We start from the raw sequence: 21242 nt of genomic DNA on the forward strand, positions 1-21242 counted from the left end.
TATAAACATGAATTTTGAGGGTGGTATCCATATATCTTGACAAAGTTTTGTCGATGTTGTTACAGATTCATACCAAAAAATATCAAATGTTATCCTTACTGATCCATATCGGCTTCCCTGATAATAAATAAGATGTAGTGTTTACAAATGTCTACTATACTATATATTAAAGCTTACAACTATATGTCTCGCATCGTAATATGAATTGGGTTTTATATCAAACTGGCCACTCATTGCGTCAAAATATCTCACTTGACCCACCCATCCCATTGGCGACTCATTTAAGCCAATTATCTTCAGTAGTTATCCAGCGGTATCCCACTCCAAGTAGGTCACTTGAAGCCTTCATCTTCAGTATATATCCGAATATATGTGAATTATCTCCTCCGATTGTAATTATCTTCATAATAGATTTATTTATCCCTCAATTCGTAGATAAATAATAGCTAATACACTCCCAATATGTCTCCAATTCGTCCTCCTAGAAACAAGGAAGAAGAGTCCTGCTTGGAATCTGCCTGCCATTCTGCCCAAGCGGCGGAAGCCCTGCCAGCGGCATCCCCTAGCTGCAGCCCCATAACTGCAAGCCAGGATGCACTTAGCGGTAACCCCTAGCAACGGTAACCCCTAAAGCGCCTTCAGGTGCAACCCCATTCTGTTGGCAGCCTTCGTTATGCTTCCAGTGTAAGTCCGTACACCTTCTTGTACACCTTCAATGATCCACCCAGCCATGGCGAAGCCCATTATTCCTAACCAAATGATTCCAATAAGCCCAAGTGAAGCCCAAATAACATGATGGGCTATAAAATAAGCCCAGGGAGATTTTATGGCACAACAACTACCCCCCGGTTCCTTGAAGTATTAAATACGAGAGGAACCTAAGAACGGTAACCCTCAATCATCCAGCTGCAAGCCCTTAAATTATGTCAGAAATTAATCGTAAATTATTCCTAAGCTTACGTGGGCGTAGCCCGATGTAAGAAACAAGAAATAATTCAGACGTAATTCCCACACATAATTATAAAACCAATTATATTAATTCGGTACAACCACCACAAGCCTTGAATATTTATCCCGAAATAATAAAAATTATTTCCCAAAAATATGTCCAAGCTTCCACAATTTTGTTCCAACTTTCTAGCTTCCCGCGTGTGCCATGTCAGTTTGTGATAAGGCTAATCCCAAAGATTTCGGGGTTTAATTTAAATTCAAATTGATTTGAATTGCAACAGAAAATCCCTAATTAGGTGGTGCAGCCGTAGAGTCCTAGCCTGCCTCTACCTCTTCAGCCACCCACCTAGGCCTCGGGAAGCCCTGCGCCATCAAAGCCTTCTCCACGCCAAGCCAGTCACGGCACGCCACCTGGCGCAGCTGTCCCCCACTTCCCACAGCTATATATACACTCACACTCAGCCTTGTTTCACTTTTCTTTTATCTCTCAAACACTTCACTCCACACCCTCTCCTCCGACCGAAGCACTTCCAGGCGCGCATTACTCTTTCTCACCGGCGTTTACTTCTCCGTCTCCGTTTCCAACTTCCGACTAAAGGTATGCTCTCCTTGAGCCTTCGTTTTTTCTTTTATTTTTCTTTTGCGCCATGTCTGCAACTTAATCGTTTATATGATCCATGCCTATTTGCCTCTTTTTCTCTTAACTGTTCACCTCGGTATGCGCGCACACACCCACATTTGCCTTGCTTGATGTTATTATGCCCGATTGAACTGCTAATTTGCCCTGCATGCCAGTTATAGTTAAGCATGTACACTTATCCTTTAAATATACACACACCACTGGCTTTAATTGACCCCAATTAGGCCCTGATTGTTTCCCAACTGGGTTATCGCCCTTGGTGTTGTCGCATTGCTTTGAGGCCATGATCGTAACCCTAGATTGTAAACCCTAGGTTCCCAATCGCCTCCGGGGGGAACCCCTCTTTCACAATCGAACCCCTGTTTTTGTGCCCTTTATCTGCTGTGAACGTATTGTTTGTGTGATTTGCTTGCCATACTTGTTTAGCTTGTATCTTAGGATTGTGATTGGGCGTCGATTGTTGTGGTTGAGATTAGGGTTAGGATTAGGCTTCCCGCTCCGGGTCCCTTGTCGGGCTTCCCGAAGAAGATGAGCCGTCCTCCGTGGCCTGTGCTACTTCCTGTGAGGGATGTAGTCCCCTTACACTTCAGGGCTCCAACTGAAGCCTTTTCACTCCCCCTTCATACTAGTAGGGCTCCACCCTTGCAGCCTAGTCTTCCGCAAACCCTTTCTCCTTCTTCCTTTTTTGTTTCTCTTTCTCTCGACCGCTCTTCATCTTGCTGTGTCCTTTCGTTAACCCATCCCTTCCTATTGTAGATGTCTCAAGGATCCATGTCCTCACACTCTTCTCAGTCTGCCACCAGCAAGGCTCCCGTTGTTGCAGTTGACACGGGATCCTCCTTTAGCCAGGACCTTCAACCTGCCCGGCCCAGTTTAGGGGTTAGCTCCAGAACCCGCTCCAGGCGCAATTTGGTGGTGAAGGAGCTCAACTGGACCACCTCTGAGTCCAGTAAGGCGGATGGGACCTCGGGCCTCCCGCTGGACCCTGCTGCTGAAGCCCTCGAGGGGAGCCCCGAGGAGGCTGAGCGGGAGGCTGAGGCTTCCGTGGAGGTGATCGAGCCTCCAGCTGTAGTCCTGGCCTGCGAGCATATGGACTCCATTATGACTCCTGTTCGGCTGCAGTCCCTGTTGGAATCCTGCAACCCTGGCTGCACCTTGGGGATCCCGAAGCCAGGAGAGAGGTGTCACCGCTTTGACACCCTCAAGCCAGGCACCGGCTACCCCAAAGCCGTGCTTTCCGCCCAGTTCTTCAGGCTGGGTTTGTCCCTTCCCCTCCATCCTTTCATCCTAGAGGTCTTGGACTTCTATGAGGTCTCCCCCATGCAGCTCACCCCCAACTCCCACCGCATGGCGGTCTGCCTCTACATCCTCTATGACATCCACCATGGGGTCAGGATGTCTGCTTTGGAGTTGGGCTGGTTCTTCCAGCTGAAACTTACTGGCAGGACCCCAGGGTTCTTCTACCTCACTGCCTGGAACACCCACCACAAGAAGGGCATCAAGGGCAACCGCCAGTCGATGTCGGACTGGCAGAAGCTCTTCCTTTACTGCTATGACTGCCCAGTCTACAGGAAGGACTTCAATCTCTCCCCCAGTAAGCCAGCTTTTCCTTAATCCATTGTCCAGTTTAGTCCTTTAGGGTTCCCGTTTAGTTTCCTTATGCTTGTATTTGTTGTAGACATGCCAGTGCAGACTCCTCTGGCGGGAGAGTCCCTTGAAAGGGCCAAGCATGTGTTGGGGCTATCCACCGGGCTAGGTGATGGCTCCAGCCTGCTTACTCCAGAAAATCTGGAGAGGCTCGGTTTTTCCACCACGGTGGTAGATGCATCCCCCGTTGACGAGGGGGGTGCAGATGTGGAGGCAACGGGAAGCCCAGGTTTCCTCTTAGTTTGCACTTTCGACCTTATTTTCCTTATATGATATTTGCTTTATAAATTTCCTTCCTGCATGATTTATGATTTTCATGCCGTCTGCTATGCTTGCATCTCCCCATATTTCCGTATATGTTTGAATATTATCTACTGGTTTCTCTTTGTTTCTTTCTGCAGATATGGCTTCCAACATTCCCAAATTCATCAAGCGCTCCACCAAGTACGAGGATCTGTTCGGGGAGGCCTCCGATTCTCAGGTTCCCCTTTCTGCCAAGCCTCTCTCCCAGCTCCCTTCCCCCTCTCTGGAGCAAAAGAAGGCCTCCTCCGGGGGTCGCAAGCGGGACCCCTCTAAAGCTGTCGAGGCGGGGTCTTCAGCTGAAGGCCGCTCCAGCAAGAAGCCCAAGCTGGCCCTGGCGCGTAGCTCTCCTGCTCCTTCCTCCACCCAGAAGACTCAGCTCTTCCAGAGGATGCTCTCCGACCAGGTATCTGAGGCCACTATCCGGGAGTGGGATAGGCTTTCCATTGCCGAGGCCACCCGAGACAAGATGGTGGCCAACGCTAAGAGCCTATTCCTCGACCTGAAGATGGGGGAGCACGTCGCCGATACCGCCCGGGTGAATGAAACTATGAGGGCGGACCTCAAGCAAGCCAGGGCTGATCTGGCTTCCGCTGTCAGGGAGAGGGACACCTTCCGGAAGGCCAACCTCAAGTTCAAGGAGGCGGAGGGCGAAGCTCGGCGGCTGAAGGAGAAGGAGGACATGGTGAGGAAGGGCCTTGAGGAGGAGGTCGACGGCCTGCGGAGGCAGGTCAAGGAGCTGGAGCTGCAGGTGAAAGGCCTTCAGGATGCGGCTGCCACCATGAAGGCTGGGAGGAAGGAGAGGGAGGCCACGATATTCGAGGCGGGGGTTGCCGCAGGAGTAAAAGACTGCGTGAAGTCGGCTTACCGCTTCTTTCCCGACAACGATTGGGCAAAGTTGGGGCCTGACGCTGCGGTGGCCCTGGAGGAAGCAAAGGCTGAAGCCGAGGCCGGCATAGATAAGGCCTTGGCTGCCTCTCAGGGTCTCTCCAGTGACGATGGCGACAAAGGGGTTACGGCCGAAGATCAGCCAAAGCCCGCAGAGCTGGTTTCTGCGGGTCTTGTGGTGACGCCCCCGGAAGGGGTTCCAGCCGTAGCCCCGGCGGTAACCTCTCAGGACCCCCCGGCCGTTGATGAGAAGGACTCCTCCTCCCCTGCTGCTCTTTGACCTCCTCTCCCCCTGTTTTAATCAACCTTTTTTTTAACTACGAATATTTTTGTTTGGCGCTTGTCGTCATGAATTGTTATTTTGATGAGGGTGCGGACTCCTCCGAAAGTCTCGCAAGATATTTTTTTATTGCTACAAGGGCCTCCCCCTGTTGGTGTGGGGAGGAATTTCCCTTGTAGCTTATTTTATATGTAACTGCTTTCATTTCTTCATTCCTCGCCTTGTATGCCTTTCTTGTATTTCCTTGGGTATTTTCGTGTTGGTTGCCTAACTTTTCCATGCAGGTAGAAGGGATGAATATAGGGGATAACCCTTGTACTGAAGGTGTACACATTGTCCACCTTCTGGGGGGTTGCGACCCCTGGGGTCTTGTTCTTCAAAGTTGATTCCTGGCTTTGTAAATATATACTGATGTGTATGTCTGTGTTAACTCCCCAATGGCGTATATAAAAGCACTTAGTCTCCCCTTGCAACAACCCATTTAGGCACAATTGAATTTGATCTCACATGTGTAAGAATCTAGGGACACCATTGGGTGTAAGCCTTAAAATGACCCCTTGGTGTAAGCCTTTAGAGTAGCCTCCAAATATAAGTTTTGAGATAATTTTACAACGTAGGCCTTGTAGTAATTCCTCCAAATAAGTCCCGGAGTAATCCCACGAAGTGAGCTTTTTAGTGATCCCACAAAGTTGGCCTTGTAATAACTTCACCAAGTAAGCCTTATGAGCCTGGATAGGCTTTAAACTCGAAAGCTGCGGTAAGCCTTCGGCCTTGAAAGCCTCGATGGGCTTTAAACCTTGAAGGGCTACCGCAAGCCCAACACCATGAAAGCTTGAAAAGCTTTTGCCTTGAAAGCCTTGATAGGCTTGAAACCTTGAAAGCTTGAAAAGCTTTAGCCTTGAAAGCCTTGATAGGCTTGAAACCTTGAAAGCTTGAAAAGCTTTAGCCTTGAAAGCCTTGATAGGCTTGAAACCTTGAAAGCTTGAAAAGCTTTAGCCTTGAAAGCCTTGATAGGCTTGAAACCTTGAAAGCTTGAAAAGCTTTCGCCTTGAAAGCCTTGATAGGCTTGAAACCTTGAAAGCTTGAAAAGCTTTCGCCTTGAAAGCCTTGATAGGCTTGAAACCTTGAAAGCTTGAAAAGATTTAGCCTTGAAAGCCTTGATAGGCTTGAAACCTTGAAAGCTTGAAAAGCTTTAGCCTTGAAAGCCTTAATAGGCTTGAAACCTTGAAAGCTTGAAAAGCTTTAGCCTTGAAAGCCTTGATAGGCTTGAAACCTTGAAAGCTTGAAAAGCTTTAGCCTTGAAAGCCTTGATAGGCTTGAAACCTTGAAAGCTTGAAAAGCTTTAGCCTTGAAAGCCTTGATAGGCTTGAAACCTTGAAAGCTTGAAAAGCTTTCGCCTTGAAAGCCTTGATAGGCTTGAAACCTTGAAAGCTTGAAAAGATTTAGCCTTGAAAGCCTTGATAGGCTTGAAACCTTGAAAGCTTGAAAAACTTTAGCCTTGAAAGCCTTAATAGGCTTGAAACCTTGAAAGCTTGAAAAGCTTTAGCCTTGAAAGCCTTGATAGGCTTGAAACCTTGAAAGCTTGAAAAGCTTTAGCCTTGAAAGCCTTGATAGGCTTGAAACCTTGAAAGCTTGAAAAGCTTTCCTTCCCACCGGTGTAGCCAAGTTATCAAGTTGTGTTTACGAGTTTTAGTGTTTTTCGATTCCCAAATTTATTTGAATTTTAAGCCAAATGAATAATGTTAATGATACGCCTACTACCCCCCGAGTTCTTTAGCATAATGTTAATTATGGTGGAGAACTAGATGCAATTGAAGCCCTAAATAATATTTAAAGCATACACGAAGTATTCAATTAACAATCATGGTAAGCAAGCATACACAACATTTTCATAACGGAAAACTGCGAAATTTTATTGAATCACATGGTAGAAATTGACATAGCATAATATTGGGGGGTGCAACGACACTACCCCCCGAGCGTCCTAGCAAGTAAAGCAAATAGTAGCCTGATAATTTTCCTAAAAGCATAGCGATTACAACTAATAAATCGCCTTTATTTCCTGACCCTTAAGCCGAAGCCTACAGAAATACTACCCGAGTGAAGCTACTGGTAATACCTCTTTAAGTGTTGGGCGTTCCATGCCCGTGGTATGAGTCTTCCATCCATGTCTGTGAGGTGATAGGTACCTTCCCAAAGCACTGTTTTGATGATATATGGGCCTTCCCACTTTGCACCGAAGGCCCCATGAGCGGGAACCCTCATGTTAGGCATCATTTTTCTGAGAACTAGGTCTCCCGTTTTGAGGGGTCGAGCTCTAACTTTCTTATCGAAGTATTTACGGGTCCTCTGTTGATATGCAGCAAGTTTTAACTGAGCCGTATCTCGTACTTCTTCAATCAGATCTAAGTAAAGCCTGTGGTTGACTTCATTATTCTCAGGGTCGTAGTTATCCCTTCGAAAAGATCCTGCTCCAACTTCCACGGGAACCATGGCTTCACACCCGTATGTTAGGGTGAACGGGGTTTCGCCGGTGGTTGACCTTGGAGTGGTGTTGTAAGACCACAACACCATGGGAAGTTCCTCCGGCCAGCATCCCTTTTTCTCTTCTAGTTTGGCTTTCAGGGTGTGCTTGATAATTTTGTTTACGGCCTCCGTTTGACCGTTGCTCTGAGGGTGGCACACCGCGGAGAAGCCTTTCTTTATGCCAAGGTTTTCACAGAAATTCATCATTTCATTGCTGTCAAACTGTTTTCCATTGTCTGATATGAGCTTGTAGGGAACCCCGTAACGACAGACGATTGCGCGACAAACGAAGTCTACCAACTTTCTTGCAGTGATGGAAGCTAGGGGTTCAGCTTCAGCCCATTTAGTAAAGTAATCTACAGCCACGACTGCATATTTCACCCCTCCTTTCCCTTTTGGTAATTCACCAATCAGATCTATACCCCACACAGCAAACGGCCAGGGGCTTGTCAGGGTCTTCAGGGGTACCGCGGGACTCTTGTTTGTATTAGAGAACCTCTGGCAGCTGTCACAGGCCCTGGCGAAGGCATGAGCATCCTTGTGGAGGGTAGGCCAGTAGTAGCCTTGGCGAAGGATTTTGTGAGCGAGGGAGGCACCCCCCGAGTGATTCCCACAGATCCCCTCATGCACCTCGCGCATAATGTATTTACACCTTACCCCAGCGACACACCTGAGGAGGGGCCGATTGAATCCCCTTTTGTAAAGGATTCCATCATAAATTACATACTGGGCTGCCTTGTACCTCAATTTCCTGGCCTCGTCCTTGTCTGTAGGCAGGGTTCCGTTGGCTATGTATTCATGGATTGGGGTTGTCCAGAGGTTAGTCTCATCAGCTTCAACATCCATGACTTCGATTTTGGGGATGCTAGGCTGATACTGGATTTCGAGGGGGATCACCCCGAGCATGTGTGCATCCCTCTGAGAGCCTAATTTGGCTAAGGCATCGGCATCTGCATTCTCAGACCTTGGTATTTGCTCTAGCTTGATTTCCCTGAATTTCCCGATTAGTTCCTGGGCATACCGCATATAGAGATCGGTGCGGGGACCCCTAGCTTGGAAGCCTCCTCGGATGTGCCAGACTACCAGCATAGAATCACTGTAAACATTCATGTTTTCCACTCTCATTTCCAAGGCCAGCTTCAGGCCAGCTATTAGGGCTTCATACTCCGCGTCGTTGTTAGTGGCATTGAAGTCGAAATGAATGGAGCTTTGCAGCTTATGGCCTTCCGGACTGACTAAGACAATGCCAGCCCCGGCCCCATTTCCATTTACAGCCCCATCGACGTACAGGTTCCACCAAGGGGAACAATTCTCAGGTATGGCTACTGGAGACTGGGGTTCAGGTATGCATTCCATCCCTTCGACTTCAAAAGTGGGTGGAAATTCCAAGATGAAGTCAGCTAGCGCTTGCCCTTTTATTGCGGTTCTAGGCTTGTATTCTATGTCAAACTGGCCCAGCTCGACTGCCCATTTCATGATTCTTCCCGAGGCTTCCGGCTTGTGCAAGACCTGTCTGAGAGGGAAGGATGTTCGCACTTCAATCTTGTGAGCTTGAAAGTAAGGCCTTAATTTGCGGGAAGCCAAAATTAGTGCATAGGCTAACTTCTCCATGTTTGAGTAGCGGGTTTCAGCATCAAGTAATCTCTTGCTCACATAGTATACTGGCTGTTGGGCTTGCTCTTCCTCCTTGATCAGGACAGCGCTAATTGAGAACTCGGAAACCCCTAGGTAAAGGATCAAGGCTTCACCCTCCGTTGGCTTGGCCAACAGTGGCGGGCTTCCAAGTTGCTCCTTCAGCTTCAGGAAAGCAGCCTCACACTCTGTCGTCCATTCAAATTTTTGCCCCTTTTTTATGGCTGCAAAAAATTCTCTACATTTGTCTGAGGATTTTGAGATGAACCGGTTTAGGACGGCGACCCGGCCTGTAAGGCATTGCACCTCCTTTACGTTCCTAGGCGACCTCATTTCAATTAAGGCCTTGATCTTCGCAGGGTTAGCTTCGATTCCCCTGTGATTGACAATGAAGCCCAAGAACTTGCCGGATTCAACCCCGAATACGCATTTTTGGGGATTCAACTTCATCCTGTAATCCCTCAGTATGTCGAACATCTCTGATAAGTGCGTAACATGATCGTAAGCTTCCTTTGATTTTACTAACATGTCATCTACATACACTTCCATAGTCTTTCCAATCTGATCTTTAAACATCTTATTGACCAGCCTCTGATATGTAGCCCCGGCATTTAGTAACCCAAACGGCATGCCTATATAGCAATAAAGCCCCCTGTCGGTGATGAAGGAAGTGTGTTCCTGATCTGGCTCGAACATGGGGATCTGATTGTAGCCCGAGTAGGCGTCCATGAAGCTTAACAGTGCATGCCCCGCAGTGGAATCCACCAATTGGTCAATTCGAGGGAGCGGGAAGCTGTCCTTAGGGCAAGCCTTGTTCAGATCAGTAAAGTCTATGCAAGTTCTCCACTTTCCGTTAGGTTTTTTCACCAACACTAGGTTTGCTAGCCATGTGGGGTAAAAAGCTTCTTTCACTAGGCCTGCCTTCAATAGTCGGTCTACCTCTTCTTGAAGAGCGGTAGCCCTTTCCCCGCTAATTGGTCTTCTCTTCTGTCTGACTCCCTTCCTGTCTGGGTCAATATTGAGGTGGTGGCACATGACTTCCGGGTGAATCCCGATCATATCCGAATGGTTCCAAGCGAAGACGTCCAGATTATTCTTTAGGAATGCGGTCAGGGTTTCCCTTAGGTCCGGTCCCAACTGTTCCCCAATTTTTAGTTCTTTAGTGGGGTCGGACTCATCCACCAAGATGGACAGGGTATCCCCAGCTGCTCCAGTCTTCACCTGGGTTTCCGGCATCCTTGGGTCGAGGTCGATCTCAACGGTAACCTCTTTGTTGCCACCCTCTTGGGGCTGCGTACCTAGGATTTCATGAACGGGAAGCCGTGTTCGGTTTCCGAGTTGATAGGTTACCATAGCACTATTGAAGTCACAAGGTGCCTCGCACCCACTTTCTTGCTTTTTATTTTGGGGCTGTTTTTGACCATCCCCTTCAAAGTCACTGTCAGTAGCATCTTCCACAATCCCTTCAACCAGGGTTTCAGCTGTATCAATATTCTTTGTTGGGAGTGCATCCGTGGGTGCAAGCCCTTCATGCACGGCATGCGAGGCCTCTAGATAAGGATCTTCCCCCGGATGTTGCACGATAATCACCATGTTGCAGGTTGCTTTCACAAATTTTATTAAAACCCTTCCCTGAGCCTTGGTCTCAGGTTTCTCTTCTATATCCACCTGCTTGTAACAGCTCTCCGGGATATCTTCATCCATTTGTTGGGCTTCTTTACAGGCTTTTACTGCCGACCTCAAAGCCTTGCTATAACATTCCCGGGAGTCGGCCTGACACCCTCGTACACATCCTACCCCATTGGGGGTTGGGAACTTCATGGATAAGTGGTATATTGAGGTTACAATCCGCATGTCCCTTAAGATAGGTCTGCCCAGGATCCCGTTATAGGAGATGTCTTCGTTTACTACCATGAACTCTGCAACCTGAGTGACAGCCCGGGGTTCCACTCCAAGGGTGATTGGGAGTCTTACCCTTCCAACAATTTGGACAGCATTCCCCGTGAAACCATACAACTCATTATAGCAAGCCATCATATCCTTGTCCGCCATTTTCATTCTTTGATACGCACTGTAGGCCAAGATATTGACAGAGCTTCCGTTATCGACGAGAAGCCTGTGTACATTGACATTTCCGATCACGGCTGTTACCACCAGGGCATCGCTATGAGGATGGTGTACCGCGCGCGCATCCCCCTCAGTGAAGGTAATGTCCATAGTCTCCCCTTTGAACATTTTGGGAGGCCTTTCAGACAGATGGCACACATTGGTTAAGGGCGGCCCTCGGGCTTCCCGTACATATCTCTTCATAGCACTGCGTCCCTGGCCTCCCACGAAGGGCCCTCCGATGATCATTCGTACACTACCAGCACGGGTGTTACGGTTGGCTTCCTGGTTATTTGTCCTTTCAGCTTTCTTTTCCTTATATTTCTTAGCCTCTTGGGCTACAAACTCCGTCAGGTATCCTGTTCTGATAAGATCCTCTATGTGGTCTTTAAGATGAATACATTCCGCCGTGTCATGTCCGTTCAAATCGTGGAAAGCACAATATTTTCCCTGGTCTTTCTTTCCAGGGGGTCCACTTCGAAAGGGCTTCCGGAAGAGTCTCGCCTTGTCTCCGACTTCAAAAATGTGATCTATAGAAGCCGTCAGTGGCGTGTATTCGTGGTACCTTGCTTCTCTTGTCTTCCTCATTGTCAACCTTGACTTATCAAAGCCCTGCGTGCTGGTTGTGTTCACGGTAATGGGCGAGGTCTTGCCATCTCGGCTCGAGGATTTTTCACCAGCAGGCCTTACGTAGGGATTCCTCTTGTAGGTGTTCCTCCTATCTGGGCTGTAAGACCTATCCCTCTTGTTTTTCCAGCTGCTACGGCTTTCAGACTTTGACTCCTTCTTCAACTTGGCTAAGGATTCCTCGATCACTTTATGGGGTTCAGCCCTAGCAAAGAAGTCAGCTAGGGTTTCAGGCTCCCGCCCTTGCAACTCCTTCCAAAAGTCTGTTCCAGGCCTTACCCCCGCTATCAGGAAATTCTTCAGGGTTTCCTTTGAAGTTGGCCTAACCCGGGGTACCTCTGCGTTGAAGCGCTTGAAATATTCTCTCAATGTCTCATGTTCCTTTTGCTTAATGTTGGCCAGGGTGTTGGCAGGTGGGGCGTAAGTGACGGAAGCCCTGAATTGTCCCACAAATAGTTCGCACATTTTCCTCCAAGAGCTGATGGAGTCGGCGGGAAGCCTCTTGAACCAGTGATGAGCGTCATCCCTGAGGGTTGCAGCCAACAAGCGACATTTTGTGAGGTCCGGAATCTGGTAGACCTCCATCTCAGTGTCAAACCGGCTAAGATACTCCACGGGGTCCGTGGTTCCGTTAAATCGCAGGTCGCCAACCCCTCTGTAGATACGAGGTAGGGGTGACTCCCTAACCTTCTTAGTGAAGGGTGACTTTACGGTAAGCTCGGCTTTCGACTTCTTATCGGCTTTCACCTTCTTTAGGGCTTCTAGCAGTTCTTCCATCTTGCATTCGTCATCCCCATCACCAAGTGCAACCTCATAGTCATCGTCTAGGGGCTGATCTTTCTTTTTGCTTACTGCATTATCATTGTGCGACCCTGAGCTTTCCTCATCGTCATGAATGGAGATAACCTTTGACGGCCTTTGGTTCTTGTCCTTTGACCGAGCTTCAGACACGGGCTTCTCCGGGCGTTGACTGGGAGGAGCCCTATGTTGCGAGCCTTCAGGTCCATCCCCGTTAGGGGCCTTGTTGCCAAGCCTGTGCCGCAAGTCTTGCTCGGTCAGTTTCCTCCCAAGGCGGTCGAACACACTAGCAGCCTGTGAGTGCTCTCTATCATCCATTTCGGGGTTAGCTTCTTTCTCAGGGTTGCCACCTTCTTTCCTGCCGTCTTCTGCACCGAAATCTAGCTTGGTGGGAGTCACCTTGCTAGCCCTTTTCGACCTTGCTGACTTTCTTTTCAAGGAGGCAATCCTCCTACTCATTCTCTTCATTTTTGCCTTCATCTCCTCACGGGTCAGTTCTCCGCTTGGAAGATCACTTTCATCCTGCGTAGCGCCTTCCGGCGTCTTGGGGTTTTCAGTATTTTCGGGAATTTCTGACATCTCTCCTCTCTAAGATCAGTAATCCCCTCCTTCTAGCGCCAAAAAGTGTTGTGAGAGGAATTGATACAACACCCCCAGAACCGTGTAGCACAATTATAGGGATATCTGTTACGACTACGAAAATCACGGCTAGCTCTTAGGGGCTACCGTTAACATAAACTAAGAAAACAAATGAGAAACAAGTGTGTTTAAGGGCTGAGCTTGCAAAGAACCAAACAACGAGGCCGGAATTATGGAATTCCGTCCTGCAATTGCCCGGAAATATATGTCACAAAGGTTACACGTGCCTCTCTTTAGAGTGTAGAACTCGTGAATATGATTCAAGTCCCCTTGCAAGGTGCCTACATACCCTATATTTATAGGGATCAAGCCCATGTAGTTCTCGATTTAGGACTCTGAAGAGATAAGCTCTTATCTCCTCTAGTTTGAGATAAAACAGCCTTCTTTCAGTAGTTATCCAGCGGTATCCCACTCCAAGTAGGTCACTTGAAGCCTTCATCTTCAGTATATATCCGAATATATGTGAATTATCTCCTCCGATTGTAATTATCTTCATAATAGATTTATTTATCCCTCAATTCGTAGATAAATAATAGCTAATACACTCCCAATATGTCTCCAATTCGTCCTCCTAGAAACAAGGAAGAAGAGTCCTGCTTGGAATCTGCCTGCCATTCTGCCCAAGCGGCGGAAGCCCTGCCAGCGGCATCCCCTAGCTGCAGCCCCATAACTGCAAGCCAGGATGCACTTAGCGGTAACCCCTAGCAACGGTAACCCCTAAAGCGCCTTCAGGTGCAACCCCATTCTGTTGGCAGCCTTCGTTATGCTTCCAGTGTAAGTCCGTACACCTTCTTGTACACCTTCAATGATCCACCCAGCCATGGCGAAGCCCATTATTCCTAACCAAATGATTCCAATAAGCCCAAGTGAAGCCCAAATAACATGATGGGCTATAAAATAAGCCCAGGGAGATTTTATGGCACAACAGTCACTATTATGAATGCTCGTATAATATTTTCAATTCTCAGAATGCTCAGTTGGGACAAACAAATGCTTGTCAAGAAGAATATGAGTATAATCAGTACTCTAAATCTTATGATCAACAATGGGCAAATCAATCAGATTTCTCTTACATGAACAATGACTTTCAAAATTTCTCATATCATGATCAATAACAATTTCAACATCGCTATGAAGAACCGTTACTACAACAATATGAGCAGTTTCAGGCTTCAGCAACAATATTATCAACATCAATATGAGCAACCACAATTTCAACAATATCACTATTTTCCACTACAACAAGTGCTACAGGTTCCTCTAACCATTGTAGATGTGCCATCTGAGCAGTCGAATGGCGTATGTGATATGTTGATAAATATAAACATGAATTTTGAGGGTGGTATCCATATATCTTGACAAAGTTTTGTCGATGTTGTTACAGGTTCATACCAAAAAATATTAAATGTTATCCTTACTGATCCATATCGGCTTCCCTGATAATAAATAAGATGTAGTGTTTACAAATGTCTACCACTGGGCTATCTAATCGTGCTCACCGCTCTGGACTTTTTAATATAATAATTTAATGTCTTTTTAGTTGGTGATAATTAAGTTATATTAGTTAGTTAAATATTTTCATTAATCATTTTGATTTGGGAACAATCGATTATAACTTAATAAGACACCTCGCGCTTGCAGTTAGTTATATTTACACACATCAAGTTTTTGGCGCTGCTGCCGAGGAGACATCTAGCTTCTATTGGTTTTATTTGGTTATTTAGATTGTTTCCTTTGCCTCTTTGGGACTTTAGTTCCAAGTGAGGTAGATTTTACTGTGTTTTTTTGGCTTGTGTTTTTTTTCATGTTTCCAATGGACGAAGTTGATAATTTTGCACTATTATCTTCCCTAGTTGAGGCATATACTCGTGAAAATACCTCATTAAATGCTACAGAGCCTACTACACGTCTACTGAGTATCAAAGAGATGACACAAGTTGCCCCTAAGACTTACAACTTATGTCAAGTTTGTGGTGTATAGGGTCACTATTATGAATGCTCGTATAATATTTTCAATTCTCAGAATGCTCAGTTGGGACAAACAAATGCTTGTCAAGAAGAATATGAGTATAATCAGTACTCTAAATCTTATGATCAACAATGGGCAAATCAATCAGATTTCTCTTACATGAACAATGACTTTCAAAATTTCTCATATCATGATCAATAACAATTTCAACATCGCTATGAAGAACCGTTACTACAACAATATGAGCAGTTTCAGGCTTCAGCAACAATATTATCAACATCAATATGAGCAACCACAATTTCAACAATATCACTATTTTCCACTACAACAAGTGCTACAGGTTCCTCTAACCATTGTAGATGTGCCATCTGAGCAGTCGAATGGCGTATGTGATATGTTGATAAATATAAACATGAATTTTGAGGGTGGTATCCATATATCTTGACAAAGTTTTGTCGATGTTGTTACAGATTCATACCAAAAAATATCAAATGTTATCCTTACTGATCCATATCGGCTTCCCTGATAATAAATAAGATGTAGTGTTTACAAATGTCTACTATACTATATATTAAAGCTTACAACTATATGTCTCGCATCGTAATATGAATTGGGTTTTATATCAAACTGGCCACTCATTGCGTCAAAATATCTCACTTGACCCACCCATCCCATTGGCGACTCATTTAAGCCACTATAAACAAAATATATATCATTTTACCCACAATACTATTCAAACAATTTTACTTAATCATTTATCAAAAATTAACCATTTGTTTTTTTACTACAAAACCACCTCGAGTACCTTCATATTTGTCTCCAGAATTTATCAAAATAATTTGGGAATTAATAAAGCAACATAGCTATTTATTAAAAAAAATATTTAGTAATAAATATATATTTATGTGATCACCCTAACTATGTTGCTTTAGAAATTTCCAAATTATTTTGATAAATAATAGAGACAATTGTGAAGTTACTCGAGGTGGTTTTGTAGTAAAAAAACAAACGGTTGATTTTTTATAAATGATTAAGTAAATAGGTATAAATAGTGATGTGAGTAAAATGATATATATTTGGTTTATAATGACTTAAACGAGTCTCCGGTGAGACGGGTCGGTAAAGTGAGACATTTTGACGTAATGGGTGGCCAGCTTGATATATAACCCAATATGAATTACCATCATATTGAGAATATGCAAGGAAAACAACAACTATCAACAACGACAATAGGGGCATACTCAAAAGCCTGGAAAAATAAATAAATAAACAAAATCAAAATCAATGAGCATCATATTACGATGTTTAAACACGAAGATCCCTTTTAGATCTTTTATCAAACATGTACATTGCAATAAACATTTGATTACAAAAAACATATACAACAAATCTGTAAATATATCAAAATTAGACTGCAAGATAATTAACCAACAAAAAACGGAAATGATAAGAACATACCAGACCCATCACCTGAGACAAAACTCAGTGCACCCTATAATCCACTTCAACAGCACTATGAACTAATATCAAATGCCTGAAAAATAGAGGAACACGCATAATTAGTATCAATGACCATTTTATAAGGATGTTATTCAAGTAATATGTCAACAATCAGATCTATCTTGAGAAGGTGCACAATAGGGGGAGAGAGAGACAACAACAAAAAGGCGGATGAAAGCAAAAAAGTTGAAATACAAATTTTGAAATAAAAATAAAATTGGGGGCAAGATGGTGTAAAAGCATTATAAATCGAGAAAAAGGTTTACCTGCCTAGTTGCCAAAGAAGACTGGTTAGAAACATATGAAAGAGGAGTTCTAAGTTGGGTACTACCTAAAATGTAAAACTAAAATATTATGAATCAGAGCTAAAAGAAGACTGGTTAGAAACATATGAAAGAGGAGTTCTAAGTTGGGTACTACCTAGAATGTAAAACTAAAATATTATGAATCAGAGCTAAAGCATGCACCGGAGACTAATATGATAGAATGACGAAGCCTGCAATTAATTGAGACTACCCTAAGCACCAAGTATATCTTCTACACCCACTATAACTAATGAAAAAAAATCAAGAAATTCAATGACATATTTCATCAAATACTTGGTCAATATAGATAAAAAAAAACCCTATCATGAATAGATTCGAAACAAATAAATACAATGAATTCCAAACTTATTAAAATGTATTATGGAGAGAGAGGAAGAGATGCTTGGCTTGCAGAGGAATCACTAAAAATCTGAAAATCTATGAACTAAATCATTCCATGAACAATCTACATAACAAACACAAAAAAAAAAAAAACACAAACATAAAGAACAATTGTTAACTTATGGGAGAAAGAGGAATGGAGATACGGTGATAGATAGATAGAGAGAGACAAACATTGTACACTAGGAAATTGAAACTAATTCACTCCAAGAACACACTACAAAAGAAACCCAACAAAAATGAAATCCAAATTAGACATGAAACAAACACAAACAAATATCATGATTGTTAATATAGGAGAGAAACATAAACACATAGAATATCAAACTATAAAATATAAAATGACCAACATAAAATAAGACTGAAAGAAAGGAACATACCTGAGATTGAAGAACTAGCGTTGTTAGGAATCAATAATTTTTTATGATAACATAAACATTTTGTAACATGTCTTACTTAGAATCTTTATCAAATTTCAGTTGTAATTGTTATATTTCTTATCTTTGGGAATTATCAACGGATGGGTAGAATAGGATGGCTAATTGTAAATATCCAATGCCATGTAATTTTATCTAAGTGAAGGATATTCAACTGATGAGATGTAACTATTTAACTGATGAAGACTGGATCATGTTTCAACTGATGAAAACCAAGCATTCAACTGAAGACAAAGTATTCAACTGATGATGCTAAGGAATTCAACTGATGAGACTGGAACAGCATTCAACTGATGAAGTTTGTAATTCGTTCAACTAATGAGACTAGCGCAACATTCAACTGATGAAGTCAAGAGCAGTTGAAAGTAACCAGAACTTTCAACTGATGAAGCAAAGAACAGTTGAAAGTGACTAGAGCTTCAGTCTGACAAATCACATGGATCGAAAATCACATGGATCGAATTACACTAAAATAGACATGGAAGCCTGATTAGGAAAATAAAGAAGAAGCAGAAACATTCTTATCTCATGCAATGCAATCTGGATCAAATCAAGACGATGGTCAAAGATGAAGACAATTCAGAAAGCATGCATAAGACAAAGATGTGCAGCATAGTTTTAGATTAGAGTGCAATTTGTATTCTAGTTAAAAAGCTTTGTAAAACTTGGAGTATATAACCAAGTTAGTAGCATCAGTTGAACTTGTTCGAATTACTTGAGAGAAAATCTGAGAGTTAGAATTTGTTCAAGTGATGAACCAGCAGCTGTGCGAATTGTAATCAATCCACAGATTCTTCTATATAAAATCTCACGGGTGGATCATTCAATCCACCCGTATTTTTAATACTTGGTGTTTTCTGTTTATTGTTTTAAAGTGTTTGTTCTTGATTCTTTTATTTTTGTAAAAGATTGTATTCAACCCCCCCTTCTACAATCTTTCTTATAGTTGGTGTAAAATAACAAGCGTAACTAAAACGAAAACAAAACAAACCACAGATTAGAAACAAATACTGAGAATCATCTATTCCAGTTTGTTAATTACTTTAAAACATTAAGAAAAATATTAAAATGAATGCAATTACCGGAGTTGAAAGCAAAAACAAAGAGACCAGAAACCCGGAAGAGTGAGAAACTCACAAACAAACTTAGTGCATGAGCGGGAACTTTACAAAGATTTGAGATAATTTGAATTGGAATTGAAAGAGGGGGAAGCTATTTTGGGGGAAGAAGCTGTTTAGGGGAAAAATATGAAAGTAATGAAATTTTAATTCAAAACTAAAAGCTGTATCTGATGATAACCTGCTCAATGGGTTAGCTGATGGTATATAAGAGCACGCCACTTGCAGTGACAAAACATTGTAGTTACTGTGTCCAAAAGGAGCAGTGCATGTAAAAAGTACTTGTTTTCGTTTTTGCTATCAGGATTAACTATGTATAGATATATGCAATCAAATACTCCCTCCGTCCCACCGGGTTCTTTACGTTACTTTTCGACACGCATTTTAAGGCTCCTATAAAGTATACTTACATCAATATACTTATATAAAGGAGAAGCGAGGGGCGTGTAGGTGGCGCCTCTCACATCGCTCCGTTCTATTTTTCTAATTTTCTGGAATTTTTGGATGAAAAATATCAAAATTTAATTATGGGAAAGAGTGGCACCTAAGTCTCTCTGCACCTATAAATACCCTTATAGATTGTCGGATTTTGGATCATCTAAACACAACCTCCTATCTCTTAGTACCACAACCCTACCTCTCTCTAGTGATAGTTCATTTGCTCGATTTCTAACTCTGAGGTGCCGTTCTTCTGCAACGATAAGTGAAGGCTGTTTATACAGTATTAAAAAAATAAAGTTTGTTGCAAGCAAAGGTAGTCTTGACATGATATTGATGGTTGATATCAATAAATTAACTATTAGTGATGTATGTTTGTTGGTTATTCTTTTATAATATTTGTTTTGTTCATCAGACATGTTTGTTGTTGTTAATTTTTATATGATTTACTTTGTATACAGAAAAAAATTATTCATGCATTATCTGTTTGCTCCGTTCAAGCATTTTTAAGAGGATAGTTATAGACCGCTATCTCACAGATTTTAAGTTAGATGTTTTTGTGCACAGTCAATCCAAAAAAATTGGAGGAATGTGACAATGTAAGAACATGATTACTTTTCAAAAAAAACAAATAAAATTAAGATTCGTCATGCTTTAAATTGTTAATTACGTATTTTCATTTTTTCACCATGAATTATAGTCCAATTTTGCAATTTTATATATTAGTATTGGTATTACATCAAGATTTTTATTATATAAATTTATTTTATCCTACAAATATTAATTTTGAAACATTAATATACTTTTTATAGACAGCCACAAAATTATTTTATTCTACAAATATTAATATTGAATCTTAATATAATTTTTATAGTCCGCCACAACGCGCGGCTTCTCAACTAGTTATATATATATATATAGGCTATTGTTCCATGGAGAACCATCTTATATGGAGTCCCGTGGAGAACCATTTGATTTTACTTTAAAATTTCGTTAATAATTTTAAAATTAGACATACTTATGCATAAATTTTGATTCTAATGTAGAATACTAATCATACATAACATGTATAAACAATTTAACACATACAATCTAAGTAAAAAAAATTGATTTTTAAATTTGGTTCTACTATAGAATCACTCTGGATGAATATGGTTCTACTGTAGAACCAGTTTGTATAATATGATTAATTTTCAACGTTTTTTTGGAGAAAAAATGATGAAACTTTATTTTTTGATTCACTAATTATATATTTTACGAATAATGAGATTGATATAAAAATTTTATGTGTATATATAGATGTTCTCTACTAGACTCTATATAAGGTGGTTCTCCATAGAGTGTGACTCATATATATATATATATATATATATATATATATATATATAGATCATTAAATAAAAGTTACATAAATGTGTTTTAAAGTAGTACATATTTAAATATACATGTATTCAATTAATGCACATTCATAATTTTAATGAAACTAACCATATTTGATCATTCTAACAAAAAAACATATTTAATCTTTAATTTATATATCTCGTGTGATAAAGTGATATATACATACAAATTAATTTATATACTGCTGCGGAATCGTAATATATGAATAAATCGAATATATCTATCATGGTTTTATAACACTATTATCTACATATACTGCAACAGAACTCTAACATACGAAGAACTGAAGTGTGTATGTTTTGATTTTATTTATTATTATTTTATGTACTGCAGCGGAATCTCTTGTTTTGTAGTATTATATAAGTTAGATATGTACTGCAGTAGAATTATCGTGTTTTTTAATATAATATGAGCAAGAAATGTACTGTAGCAGAATCTCGTGTTTTGTAATATTGTATGAGCTCGATATGTACTGCAGCAGAATATCGTGTTTTGTAATGTTATATGTACTGTAACAAAAACTCGTGTTTTGTAATATTATATTTTTAAAATTGATGGATAATGACATGTTGTTGTAGGTTTGATTTGCATGCATATATATTAATTAATTATTATTGTAAGTAATAAATAGTTAATGA

The sequence above is a fragment of the Daucus carota genome, chromosome 3 (genome assembly GCF_001625215.2).
Source record: "Daucus carota subsp. sativus chromosome 3, DH1 v3.0, whole genome shotgun sequence".
Lineage (NCBI taxonomy): Eukaryota > Viridiplantae > Streptophyta > Magnoliopsida > Apiales > Apiaceae > Daucus > Daucus carota.